Source organism: Tupaia chinensis, unplaced genomic scaffold (assembly GCF_000334495.1).
Source record: "Tupaia chinensis unplaced genomic scaffold, TupChi_1.0 Scaffold144346_1, whole genome shotgun sequence".
Taxonomy (NCBI): domain Eukaryota; kingdom Metazoa; phylum Chordata; class Mammalia; order Scandentia; family Tupaiidae; genus Tupaia; species Tupaia belangeri.
Genome location: NW_006204205.1, coordinates 1,944,289 through 1,955,652, shown reverse-complemented (window position 1 = coordinate 1,955,652; position 11,364 = coordinate 1,944,289). Strand labels below are relative to the sequence as shown.

The 11,364-nt window shown below is 39.1% G+C and overlaps 1 pseudogene; it reads left to right on the top strand.

Moving 5' to 3' along the window:
• The first annotated feature begins 249 nt into the window (after positions 1-249).
• LOC102483237 (heterogeneous nuclear ribonucleoproteins A2/B1-like) lies at positions 250-1,553 on the top strand (annotated as a pseudogene).
• The last annotated feature ends 9,811 nt before the right edge of the window (positions 1,554-11,364 follow it).

Sequence of the window (11,364 nt, the reverse complement as noted above, 5' to 3'; positions counted from 1 at the left end):
CTGGCCCCTCATTTTCATTTTTGATGTAAGCAACTCATTGCTTCAATCATTTGTTCAAAAAGAGTGCTTTGGGTAGCAGCAGTAGCAGCAGTGCCGGGTCCTGTGTGGAGGTACTCCTGGTGGCGCTGTTTCTTGAACAGCGGTAGTTCTTATTACAGAGCCAGGATGAGACCGGTTCGCGTTCGTCCTCAGAGCACTCTCTCACCTCTCTTGGCTGCGGGAAATCGAGCTGAAGCGACTGAGTCCGTGATGGAGAGAGAAAAGGAACAGTTTCGTAAACTCTTTATTGGTGGCTTAAGCTTTGAAACCACAGAAGAAAGTTTGAGGAACTACTACGAGCAATGGGGAAAGCTTACAGACTGTGTGGTAATGAGGGATACTGCGAGCGAAAGATCAAGAGGATTTGGTTTTGTGACCTTCTCATCCATGGCTGAGGTTGATGCTGCCATGGCTGCGAGACCTCATTCAATTGATGGGAGAGTCGTTGAGCCCAAACGTGCTGTGGCAAGAGAGGAGTCTGGAAAACCAGGGGCTCATGTAACTGAAGAAGCTGTTTGTTGGTGGAATTAAAGAAGATACTGAGGAACATCGCCTTAGAGATTATTTTGAGGAATATGGAAAAGTTGATACCATTGAGATAATTACTGATAGGCAATCTGGAAAGAAAAGAGGCTTTGGCTTTGTTCCTTTTGATGACCATGATCCTGCGGATAAAATTGTGTTGCAGAGGGAACCAGCAGTTAGCGTAATGGCTATGTCGCTGGACTCCCACGTAGTCAACCGCGGTTCGCGTCCCGGACCCGGTGGCTTTAAACTCACGCCGGGCGCGTGTGCGTGCGTGTCCAAGATCCCAAGAGGAGAATGGAGGAGAAGGGATTGCGGTGTGACCATCCCCCCTGGGGGGTGATTTCTCGCTTTCTGTCTCTATGTCTCTCTCTGTTTGTCTGGCGAGCGCACGCGCCCTACAGTGAAAATCTCTCCAAAGAAATTAAAAAAATTATGTTGCAGAAATACCATACTATCAATGGACATAATGCAGAAGTAATAAAGGCTTTGTCTAGACAGGAAATGCAGGAAGTCCAATGTTCTAGGAGTGGGAGAGGAGGCAATTTCAGTTTTGGTGAAACACATGGTGGTGGTGGAAATTTTGGACCAGGACCAAGAAGTAACTTTAGAGGAGGATCTGATGGGTATGGAAGTGGACGTGGATTTGGGGATGGCTATAATGGGTATAGAGGTGGACTTGGAGGTAGCAATTTTGGAGGGAGCCCTGGTTATGGAGGAGTAAGAGAAGAATATGGTGGTGGAGGACCTGGATATGGCAGCCAGGGTGGGGGCTACAGAGGTGGTTATGACAACTATGGAGGAGCAAATTATAGAAGTGGAAATGACAATGATTTTGGAAACTATAACCAGCAACCTTGTACTATTGTCCAATGAAGAGTGGTAACTTTGGTGGTAGCAGGAACATGGGGAGACCATATAGTGAAGGAAACTATGGTCTAGGAGGCAGTGGAGGAAGTGGGGGTTATGGTGGAAGGAGCCGATATTGAACTTCTTCCTCTTTGCCCAGGAGTAAAAGCTTTTTAGGATCATGTTATCTTTCCTTAAAATCTGGTTAGATGGATAATTTCATAACCTATTTTTTTTTTACTCTTTACTTCTGTTGAAACAGGCTTCACTGTATAAATAGGAGAGGATGACAGCCCAGAGGTAACAGAACAGCTTCAGGTTATCGAAATAACAATGTTAAGGAAACTCTTATCTCAGTCATGCATAAATATGCAGTGATATGGCAGAAGACACCAGAGCAGATGCAGAGAGCCATTTTGTGAATGGATTGGATTATTTAATAACATTACCTTACTGTGGAGGAAGGATTGTAATAAATAAAAATGCCTTTGAGACAGTTTCTTAGCTTTTTAATTGTTGTTTCTTTCTAGTGGTCTTTGTAAGAGTGTAGAAGCATTCCTTTTTTGATAATGTTAAATTTATAAGTTTCAGGTGACATGTGAAACCTTTTTTAAAGATTTTTCTTTAAGTTTTGAAAAGCTATTAGCCAGGATCATGGTGTAATAAGACATAATGTTTTTCTTTTAAACAATTTAGGTGCATGTGTAGAGTTAAGCTGTTGTACATTTGGGACCAGCAGTTAGTGTAATGGCTATGTTGCTGGACTCCCATGTAGTTGACTGCAGTTTGAGTCCTGGACCCAGTGACTTAAATTCACACTGGGCACATGTGCATGCGTGCCCAAGATCCTGAGAGGAGAATGGAGGAGAAGGGATTGCAGCGTGGCCATCCCCCCTGGGGGCGTGATTTCTCGCTTTCTGTCTGTCTCTCTCTGTCTTTCTGGCGAGCGCATGCACCCTATAGCAAAAACCTCTCCAAAAAATTTTAAAAGCTGTTGTACATTTACTATTTAATAAAATAATTCTAAAAAAAGTGCTTTGTATCAGATATTTATAAGGAAAATGAAAACATGAGTTAGACAGTTACAGTGGTAGCACATCTAGACCCAGATGTGAAGGTTCCTGATTTAAACTGAGGCCTTCCTGTCTATGTCAGGTACACATAGCAAGCCTGTGTTCTGGGCTGACTGAGGCTAGAAACGGGTTGTAACATGAGGACCCTGTTGGGGTCCCTGTCTGTCTCTCTCTTTCACAGAAGAAATGAATACATTTTTTAAAAAAGAGAAATGAAAAGAGAAACAAATTCACAACTGTAGTCAATTATTTCAATATTTCTTCCTCAGTAGTTGATAAACAAGTAGACTGAAAATCAATAAAGATACAAAACCTAAACACTTTATCAACCAACTTGACTTAATTGGGGTTATATAGCACTACACCCAACTTTTGCAGGATACACATGCTTTTCAAGTGCAAATATTCACTAAGTTAGATCATATGCTGGGATATAAAACAAGCCTCAAGAGTTTTAGAATTGAAATATATTCCCTAGTCATACTGGAATTAAATTAAAAATCAATAGCATGGCTCTGCTACAATGGCACATAGATCATGCCATCATTTGTGAGGCTGGAAGTCACTAGGGAGTCAAAAATTTGAGGCAGGAAGAAAGCTGGAAAATAGAAGCAAGTAAGAGGGCTGGAGCATGGCCCATATGGCTAGTTAGAAAAATCAGTCAAGGCAGACAGTTTCCCACTTGTGGGAGATTTTCAGTGGGAAATACTTAGCTGATAGCCAATGAGATAAATCGGTGGGCCTAGTTGCATTTGACATAGTTAATAAGATCAATCAGTAGTCTAGCCAATGGAATGAAAGCAATTAGTGGGCCCAGCCAATGATCAACTGGTTAAGGAATTAAAAGCCCTATGGAACTCTTTGCCCACTGGAACCATGGAGGGCGTTCAAGAGAAGAAAAAGAAGGTCCGTGCTGCAGCAGAAACCAAGAAAAAGGCTCTTGCTGTGGCAGAAACCACCAAGAAAAAGGTTTCTGCTATGCCAGAAACCCTTAAGAAAAAGCGAAGGAATTTTGCAGAGCTGAAGATCAGGCGCCTGAGAAAGAAGTTTGCTCAAAAGATGCTTCGAAAGGCAAGGAGGAAGCTTATCTATGAAAAAGCTAAGCACTATCATAAGGAATAGAGGCAGATGTACAGAACTGAGATTCGCATGGCCAGGATGGCAAGAAAAGCTGGCAACTTCTATGTACCTGCAGAACCCAAACTGGCGTTTGTCATCAGGATCAGAGGTATCAATGGAGTGAGCCCAAAGGTTCGAAAGGTGTTGCAGCTTCTTCGTCTTCGCCAGATCTTCAATGGCACCTTTGTTAAGCTCAACAAGGTCTCAATTTACATGCTGAGAATTGTGGAACCATATATTGCATGGGGGTACCCAAACCTGAAGTCAGTAAATGAACTGATCTACCAACGTGGTTATGGCAACATCAATAAGAAGTGAATTGCTTTGACAGGTAACTCTTTGCTCGATCTCTTGGTAAATTCAGCATCATCTGCATGGAGGATTTGATGCATGAAATCTGTACTGTTGGAAAATGCTTCAAAGAGGCAAATAACTTCCTGTGGCCCATCAAATTATCTTCTCCACAGGTGGAATGAAGAAAAAGACCACCCATTTTGTAGAAGGTGGGGATGCTGGCAACAGGGAAGACCAGATCAACAGATTTATTAGAAGGATGAACTACGGTATCCACCATGATTATTTTTATAATCTGGTCAGTAAATAGACAGTGGCTGTTTTCAGACTGCAAATAAATAAATAAATAAATAAATGCCCCATGGAAGGTAAACGCTGGGGCCCTTGAACCACTCTTCTCTTGTGCTTGGGCCACTCTTAACTCTGGGGAATATACTCTCACTTTTACTTATTAAACTATCCTTTACTTTCATTATTGGTGTTTCATTCAATCCTTTGTGAGAAACACCAAGAACCTGGACAGCCATCTCTCAGCAAGTTCAGCTCCTAAACCAACCTAAACACTCAGAGTACAGCTGCGCACACCTGTAACCCTAACTGGGAGGCTGGATCAGGAAGATCACGACAAAGAGAGGCCCTAGGAAAAACACCTTTCTCTCTTCTCTCATCTTCACTCTCTCTCACGAAAGCAAAAAAAAAAAAAAAAAAACAGAAGAAGAAGAAGAAAAAAAAAAAGAATCCCACAAAACAACAACATCAACAACAAAAAGGAAAAAAATCAATTATACTTAAGATATTTGGAAAGCCCCAAATAGTTGATAATTAAACAACACACTTCTAAATACATGAATCAAATAAAAAAATCAAAAGGAAATTGAGAAATATTTAACTGATTAATATAATATTAGCATTTAAATTAGTAGAGAATGCAGCTAAGAGGGAAATTTAAAGCTTTCAATGCTTATATTAGAAAAGAAGAAAAGTCTCACATCAGTGATCTTAGCCCACACCTTTGGAAGCTAGAAAAAGAAGAGCAAAAAGCCAGCCAGGTGGTATGGTGGTGAAGGGACTGAATCTCACACAGTCCACTGTGCAGTTGGAGTTCTGGACCCATCAGCTTGGAAAATACGCCAGGCACAAATGCATACATTCCCAAGGTCCCAAGAGGAAAATGAATGAGAAGGGATTGCAGCATGGCTATCCTTTGGGGGAGATTTCTCCTCTCTCTCCCTTTCTCCCTCTGTCTCTAGTGAGCTCACACGTGCCATAGCAAACTTAAAGAAAAAAGGAGTGTGAGATATTGTTGTCCAGACAGATTACTTACTCTTATATCTGGTATCCCTCTGCTCTCTCCATTGTGGAGTGGCCTCTGGCCAACGCTGATTTCTGACAAATGTATATGTCCCTAGTTCCTCAACTGAGCTGAGGAACATAGTTAGCTAATCTGTACTACAGATATCCAGTGTCCTCATTTACTCTTAAAATTCCATAAAATGCTGTAAGGGTCTGAGAAGACTAAATTTCTATATGAACCCAAGCTTGCTTTGATTAAAAAAAAATGAAATGTATTTATTTATTTTTATACTTTTAATCACTGTGTATAAGCATACCAAATGAATTTTCTCATCTGAATACACTGTATATCAGTCCAGTCAAAGACATACCACAAACATTACAATCAGTAGATTTCTTTCCATTTTGGGTCCCTTAAATGTTTTGCTTCTTTCTTCTTCCCCTTGATTCCCTCCATTTCACCCTCCCCCACTTCCCACTCTCCTCCCTCATTGTCTCCAGTGTCATCATTGCTCTCCATGCTTTTTTAAAAAATAATTTATTTAATTTCATTGATTATTATTAATATTTTTAAAAATTTGACCAGAGGGCAACAGAAAAAAAGAAAGAGAAGAAAGGAGAGAAAACAAGTCACCAGGTCCAGGACTTGAACTGTGGAAGCCCATGAGGGAGTCCAGTGCCTTAACTACCATACCACCTGCCGGCCCACTCTCCATGCTTTTATACCTTCATTCAGCTTCTGCAAGAGTGCTGACATTTGGTATATATTGGGTTGGGGACATACCATGTCTCTATTTCATTGTCTAGAATGCTTTACTTAGCAGTAAATCTTCCATTTTTGTCCACTTTCTATCAAAATGCATATCAGCATCTCATTTTTTTTTTAATGGCTGAGTAGTAGTGTATATGTTCCACACTTTTTCAATCCATTCATCTGTTTGTAGACATTTGGGTTAGTTCCACGTCTCAGCAATCATGAATAGCGCTACAATAAATATGGATGTGCAAATGTTTTCCTCTTTGGGGGGTAGATACCCAAAAGTGGAATTGCTAGATCATATGGTAGTTCTATTTGTAGGTTTTTGAGGCACCTCCCTATTGTTCTCCACAGTGGCTGTACTAATTTACACTCCCACTAACAGTATAGGAGAGTTCCCTTTTCACCACAGTCTCTCCAGCACTTATCATTCTTTATTGTTTCTTTTTTTTTTTGGAGAGGTTTTCGCTATAGGGTGTGTGTGCTCGCCAGACGGACAGAGAGAGACATAGAGACAGAAAGCAAGAAATCACCCCCCCAGGGGGGATGGTCACACCGCAATCCCTTCTCCTCCATTCTCCTCTTGGGATCCTGGGCACGCATGCACAGTCGCCTGGCATGAGGTTTAAGCCACCGGGTCCGGGACGCGAACTGCGCTCGACTACTTGGGAGTCCAGCAACATAGCCATTACGCTAACTGCTGGTTCCCTCTTTATTGTTTCTTAATCTTAGCCATTCTGACTGGAATTAAGTAGTATCTCATTGTAGTTTTGATTTACATCTCCTTTATGGTAAGAAATGTCCATCATTTTTTTCATATGCTTTTTGGCCATTCGTATATTTTCCTTAGATAGTTGTGTGTTCAGCTCATTTGCCCATCTTTTAACTGGGTTGATCATTTTTTTGGGGGGTAACTTGTTTGGGTTCCCTGTATATCCTGGTTATTAGTCTCTCTCTGTCTTTTTTTTTTTAAGAGAGAATTATTTAATTCCATTTGTTATTATTATTTTTCAGTTTCACCAGAAAGAGACTGAGAGAAAGAGAAAGTGAGAAAGCAAGCCATCAGGTCCAGGATGTGAACCACAGTTGACCATGTGGGAATCCAACACCTTTAACCACCATGCCACCTGCTGGCCCCATTATCAGTCTCTTATCTGAGGAAAAGTTTGCAATTATACTCTCCTATTTCAAGAGTTAGTGATTCACTCTAATTATTGTTTCTTTCGCTGTGCAGAAGCTTTTTAATCTAATGTAATCCTACTTGTCTATTTTGGGATTATTGCCTGTGCTTTGGGGGTCTTGTTCGAAAAGTCATTGCCTACTCCTATATCTCTAAGAGTCTCCCCTGTGTTTTCCACCAGTAGTTTTGTAGTTTGAGGTCTTAGGTTTGGATCTTTGATTAATTTTGAATTGATTTTTGTTAATGGTGAGAGATAGGGTTCCAGTTTCATCTTTTTGCAGGTGGATACCCAGTTTTTTCAGCACTATTTGCTAAAGAGGTTTCTTTTCCCCACTGAATTGACTGGTGCTCTTTGTCAAAAATCAGTAGACTGTACATTTTGGGATTTATTTATAGGGTCTCTTAGTCTGTTCCAGGCATGGTCTACATGCCTATTTTTGTGCTAGTACCATGCTGTTTTGATTATCACAGCTTTGTAAAATATTTTAGGATCAAGGAGTGAGATACTACCCACTCCACTCTTCTTGGACAGAATTCCTTTGGCAATACAGGATCTTTTTTATGATTCCAGACCAATTTTATGATTGTATTTCTAAATCTGTGATGAATGTCTCTGGTAATTTGATTAGATTGGATTAAATATGTGGGTTAGTTTGGGTAGAATTGACATTTCGATTATATTAATTCTTCCAATCCAAGAACATGGGATGTCCTTCCACTTTTTTGTGTCATTTTCTTTTTTTTTTTTTTTAGATTTTCATAGTTTTCCTTGTAGAGGTTTTTTTTTTTTTTTATTTCTTTGGTTAGGTTTATTCCTAGGTATCTTACACTTTTTCTGGTTAAATGGGATTGATTTCTTTAGCTCTATGTCAGTCTTCTCATTGTTGGTGTATAGATATGCTATAGATTTTTGTATGTTGACTTTGTATCCTGCTGCTTTACTGTATTCATTTATTACTTTCAGGAATTTTTTCATGGATCCTTCTGGGTTTTCCATATATATAATCATGTTATACCACTTCTTTTCCTATTCAAATGCTTTTTATTTTATTCTCTTTTCTGATTGCATTGGCTAGGACTTCCAGTACTATATTGAAAAGGAGTGGAGAAAGTAGGAAGCCTTGTCTTGGTTTCTAGTAGAAATCTTTCAACTTTTCCCCATTCAGTATAATTTTGGCTATAGGTTTTTCATATATGGTTTTTATTGTGTTGAGAAATGTTCCTTCTATGCTGATTTTGCTGAGTCTTAATCATGAAGGGATGTTGTATTTTATCAAGTGCTTTTTCTACATCAATTGATATGATCATATGGTTTTCTATCTTTATTTCTGTTAATATAATGTATTATGTTTATGGTTTTGCATATGTTGAACCACCCTTGCATCCCTGGAAAAAAGCCTACCTGATCATAGTGTATAATCTTTTTTATGTGTCTTTGGATGTGATTTGCTAGTATCTTTTTTAAAAAATTATTTTATTTAACTCTATTTATTTATTTATTTTAACTTGACCAGAGAGGGACACAGTGAGAGATAAAGAGAGGGAAAGTGAGAAAGCAAGCTGCCAGGCCTGGGACTTGAACTGCAGTTGGCCATGTGGGAGTCTAGTGCCCTTAACCACCATGCCTCCCACCGGCCCTATCTTGTTGACAATTTTTGCATCTGTATTCATCAGAGATATTGGTCTGTAGTTTTTCTTTTTTGTTATGTCCTTGTCTGTTTAGGGGATGAGGGTGGCTTCATAAAATGAATTTGAGGGACCAGCAGTTGGCGTAATGGCTATGTCCTGGACTCCCATGTAGTTGACTGCGGTTTGAGTCCCAGACTTGGTGGCTTAAACTCACACTGGGGGCATGTGCGTGCATGCCCAAGATCCCAAGAGGAGAATGGAGAAGGGATTGCGGCGTGGCCATCACCCCTGGTGGGTGATTTCTCACTTTCTCTCTGTCTTTCTGGCGAGCACATGCACTCTATAGTAAAAACTTCTCCAAAAAAAAAAAAAGAATTTGAGAGGGTTCCTTCCTTTTGAATCATTAGAAATAAATTAGTAGAACGGGGGTTAACTCTTCTTTAAAAGTTTTGTAGAATTCAGAAGTGAAGCTATCAGGACCTAGGCTTTTCTTTGTTGGGAGGTTAATTATTACAGATTCTATCTTAATGCTTGTTGTGAGTCTATTCAGGCTTTTTGTCTTTCTGACTCAATCTTGGTAGATCATATGTGTCCAGGAATTTGTCCATCTCATCCAGGTTTTGTTTGTTGGCATATAGTAGCTCGTAGTATTCTCTAATGATGTTTTGTATTTTTGCTATGTCCATTGTAATATTGCCTATTTTATTGTGAATCCAATTTACCTGGTTCCTTTCTCTCTTCATAATTAGTCTAGCTAACAGTGTGTCACTTTTGCTTATCTTCTCAAAGAACCAACTTTTGGTTTCATTTATTTTCTGAATAGTTAGTTTACTCTCAATTTTGTTTATTTCTGTTTGGATCTTTATTATTTCTTTTCTCCTGATATTTTTGTTGTTGTTGTTGTTGTTGTTGTTTTTCCAGTTCCCTGAGGTGTGTTGTTAGGTTGTCTATTTGCCACTTTTCCATATTTTTTTAATGCACACTGATTGTAATGAACTTCCTTATGACTGCTTTTGTTGTTTCCATAAGTTATGGAAACTCATGTGCTCATTATCATTAGATTCAATGAATCTTTTTATTCTGTCTTAATTTCTTCAGTGGTTGTGAAGTCATTCAGGAGTAGGTTATTTAGTTTCCATATCTTTGTGTATTTTTTATTTTTTTCCTGAAATTAATATCAAGTTTAATTCCATCATGGTCAGAGAATATGATATAGTTTCTATGTCTTTGAATCTGTAAAGGCTTGTTTTGTGCCTTAACACATGGTTAATCTTTGAAAAGATTCCATGCAGGAGGGGTGAGAAAAATGTGTATTTCATGGTCTTCAGGTGGAAGGCTCTACATCTATCTGTCAAGTCTGTTTGATTCATAGTATCGTTTAGGTCCTGTATCTCTTTTGCTTATTTTTTGTATAGATGATCTGTTCAAAGGAGATCATGGGTTGTTCAGATCCCCAACAATTAGTGTGTTGCCGTCTACCTCTCCTTTTAGATCTAGCAGTCTTTCCTTCACATATTTGGGCACTTCCCAGTTGGGTGCACCAACTTATATTTGTAAGCATTATATTTTCTTGATAAATTAGCCCTTTTTCTTCTATATAATGCCTTTATTTACCTCTTCTTACAGTTTTTGTCTTAAAGCCTATTTTGTCTGAAGTCAGTATCGTTACTCTAGTCCTTTTTTGGTTTCTATTTACATGGGATACCTTTTTCCAGCCCTTCACTTTTAGTCTATATATGTCTTTATCCATGAGATATGTTTCTTATAGGCAACAGATAAAGGGTTTCTATTTTTTTTTAAATCCATTCAACCAGTCTGTGTCTCTTGATTGGATATTTAATTGATTAACATTCAACATTATCATTGGTATTTCCAGACTTGTCCCTGCCATTATGTAGCCATTTTCTTGGTTGTTGTTTTGTTCTCTTATTTCTGTCTGTCTCTCTTTAGTTTTCCTGGTATAGCACTCCCTTCGGTACTTCTTGAAGAGCTGGTCTGGTCTTGGTAAATTCTTTCAGGTTTTGTTTATCTGAGAATGTTTTTATCTTTTCTTCCCATTTGAAGGATAATCGTGTTTAAAATTGTTTTTCTTTTAACACTTTGAATAATATCTTCACATTCTTTCCTTGCTTGCATTGTTCCCACTGAGAGTTCTAATGTCAGCCTGAGAGTTCAAAGGCGTTTAGAGCTGAGGTCTCTCTGTATCTCCATCTCTCTGATGCTCACCCTGTACCATCATTGGAACCAGATACTCCAATGGCTGCTTGCTTTGATTTAAATACTATAAAATTGCTTTTTTGTACTTCACTGAGGCACAGGCTCCACTGATCTGCTGCCATCAGTACTTTCCTGTAACTTTAATAACTAATGTCTTTTTTAAAAAATAATTCTTTTATGCAGCTATTTATTTATTTATTTATTTCAATTTGACTAGAGAGGGACAGAGTGAGAGGGAGAGGGAGAGAGGGAAAGTGAGAAAGCAAGCCACAGGACTCGAACCGTGATCAGCCATGTGAAAGTCCAGCACCCTTAACTACCATGCCACCTGCCAGCCCCATAACTAATGTCTTTACCTGCAAGATTTCAAAGTAACTTCCTTGGAATAG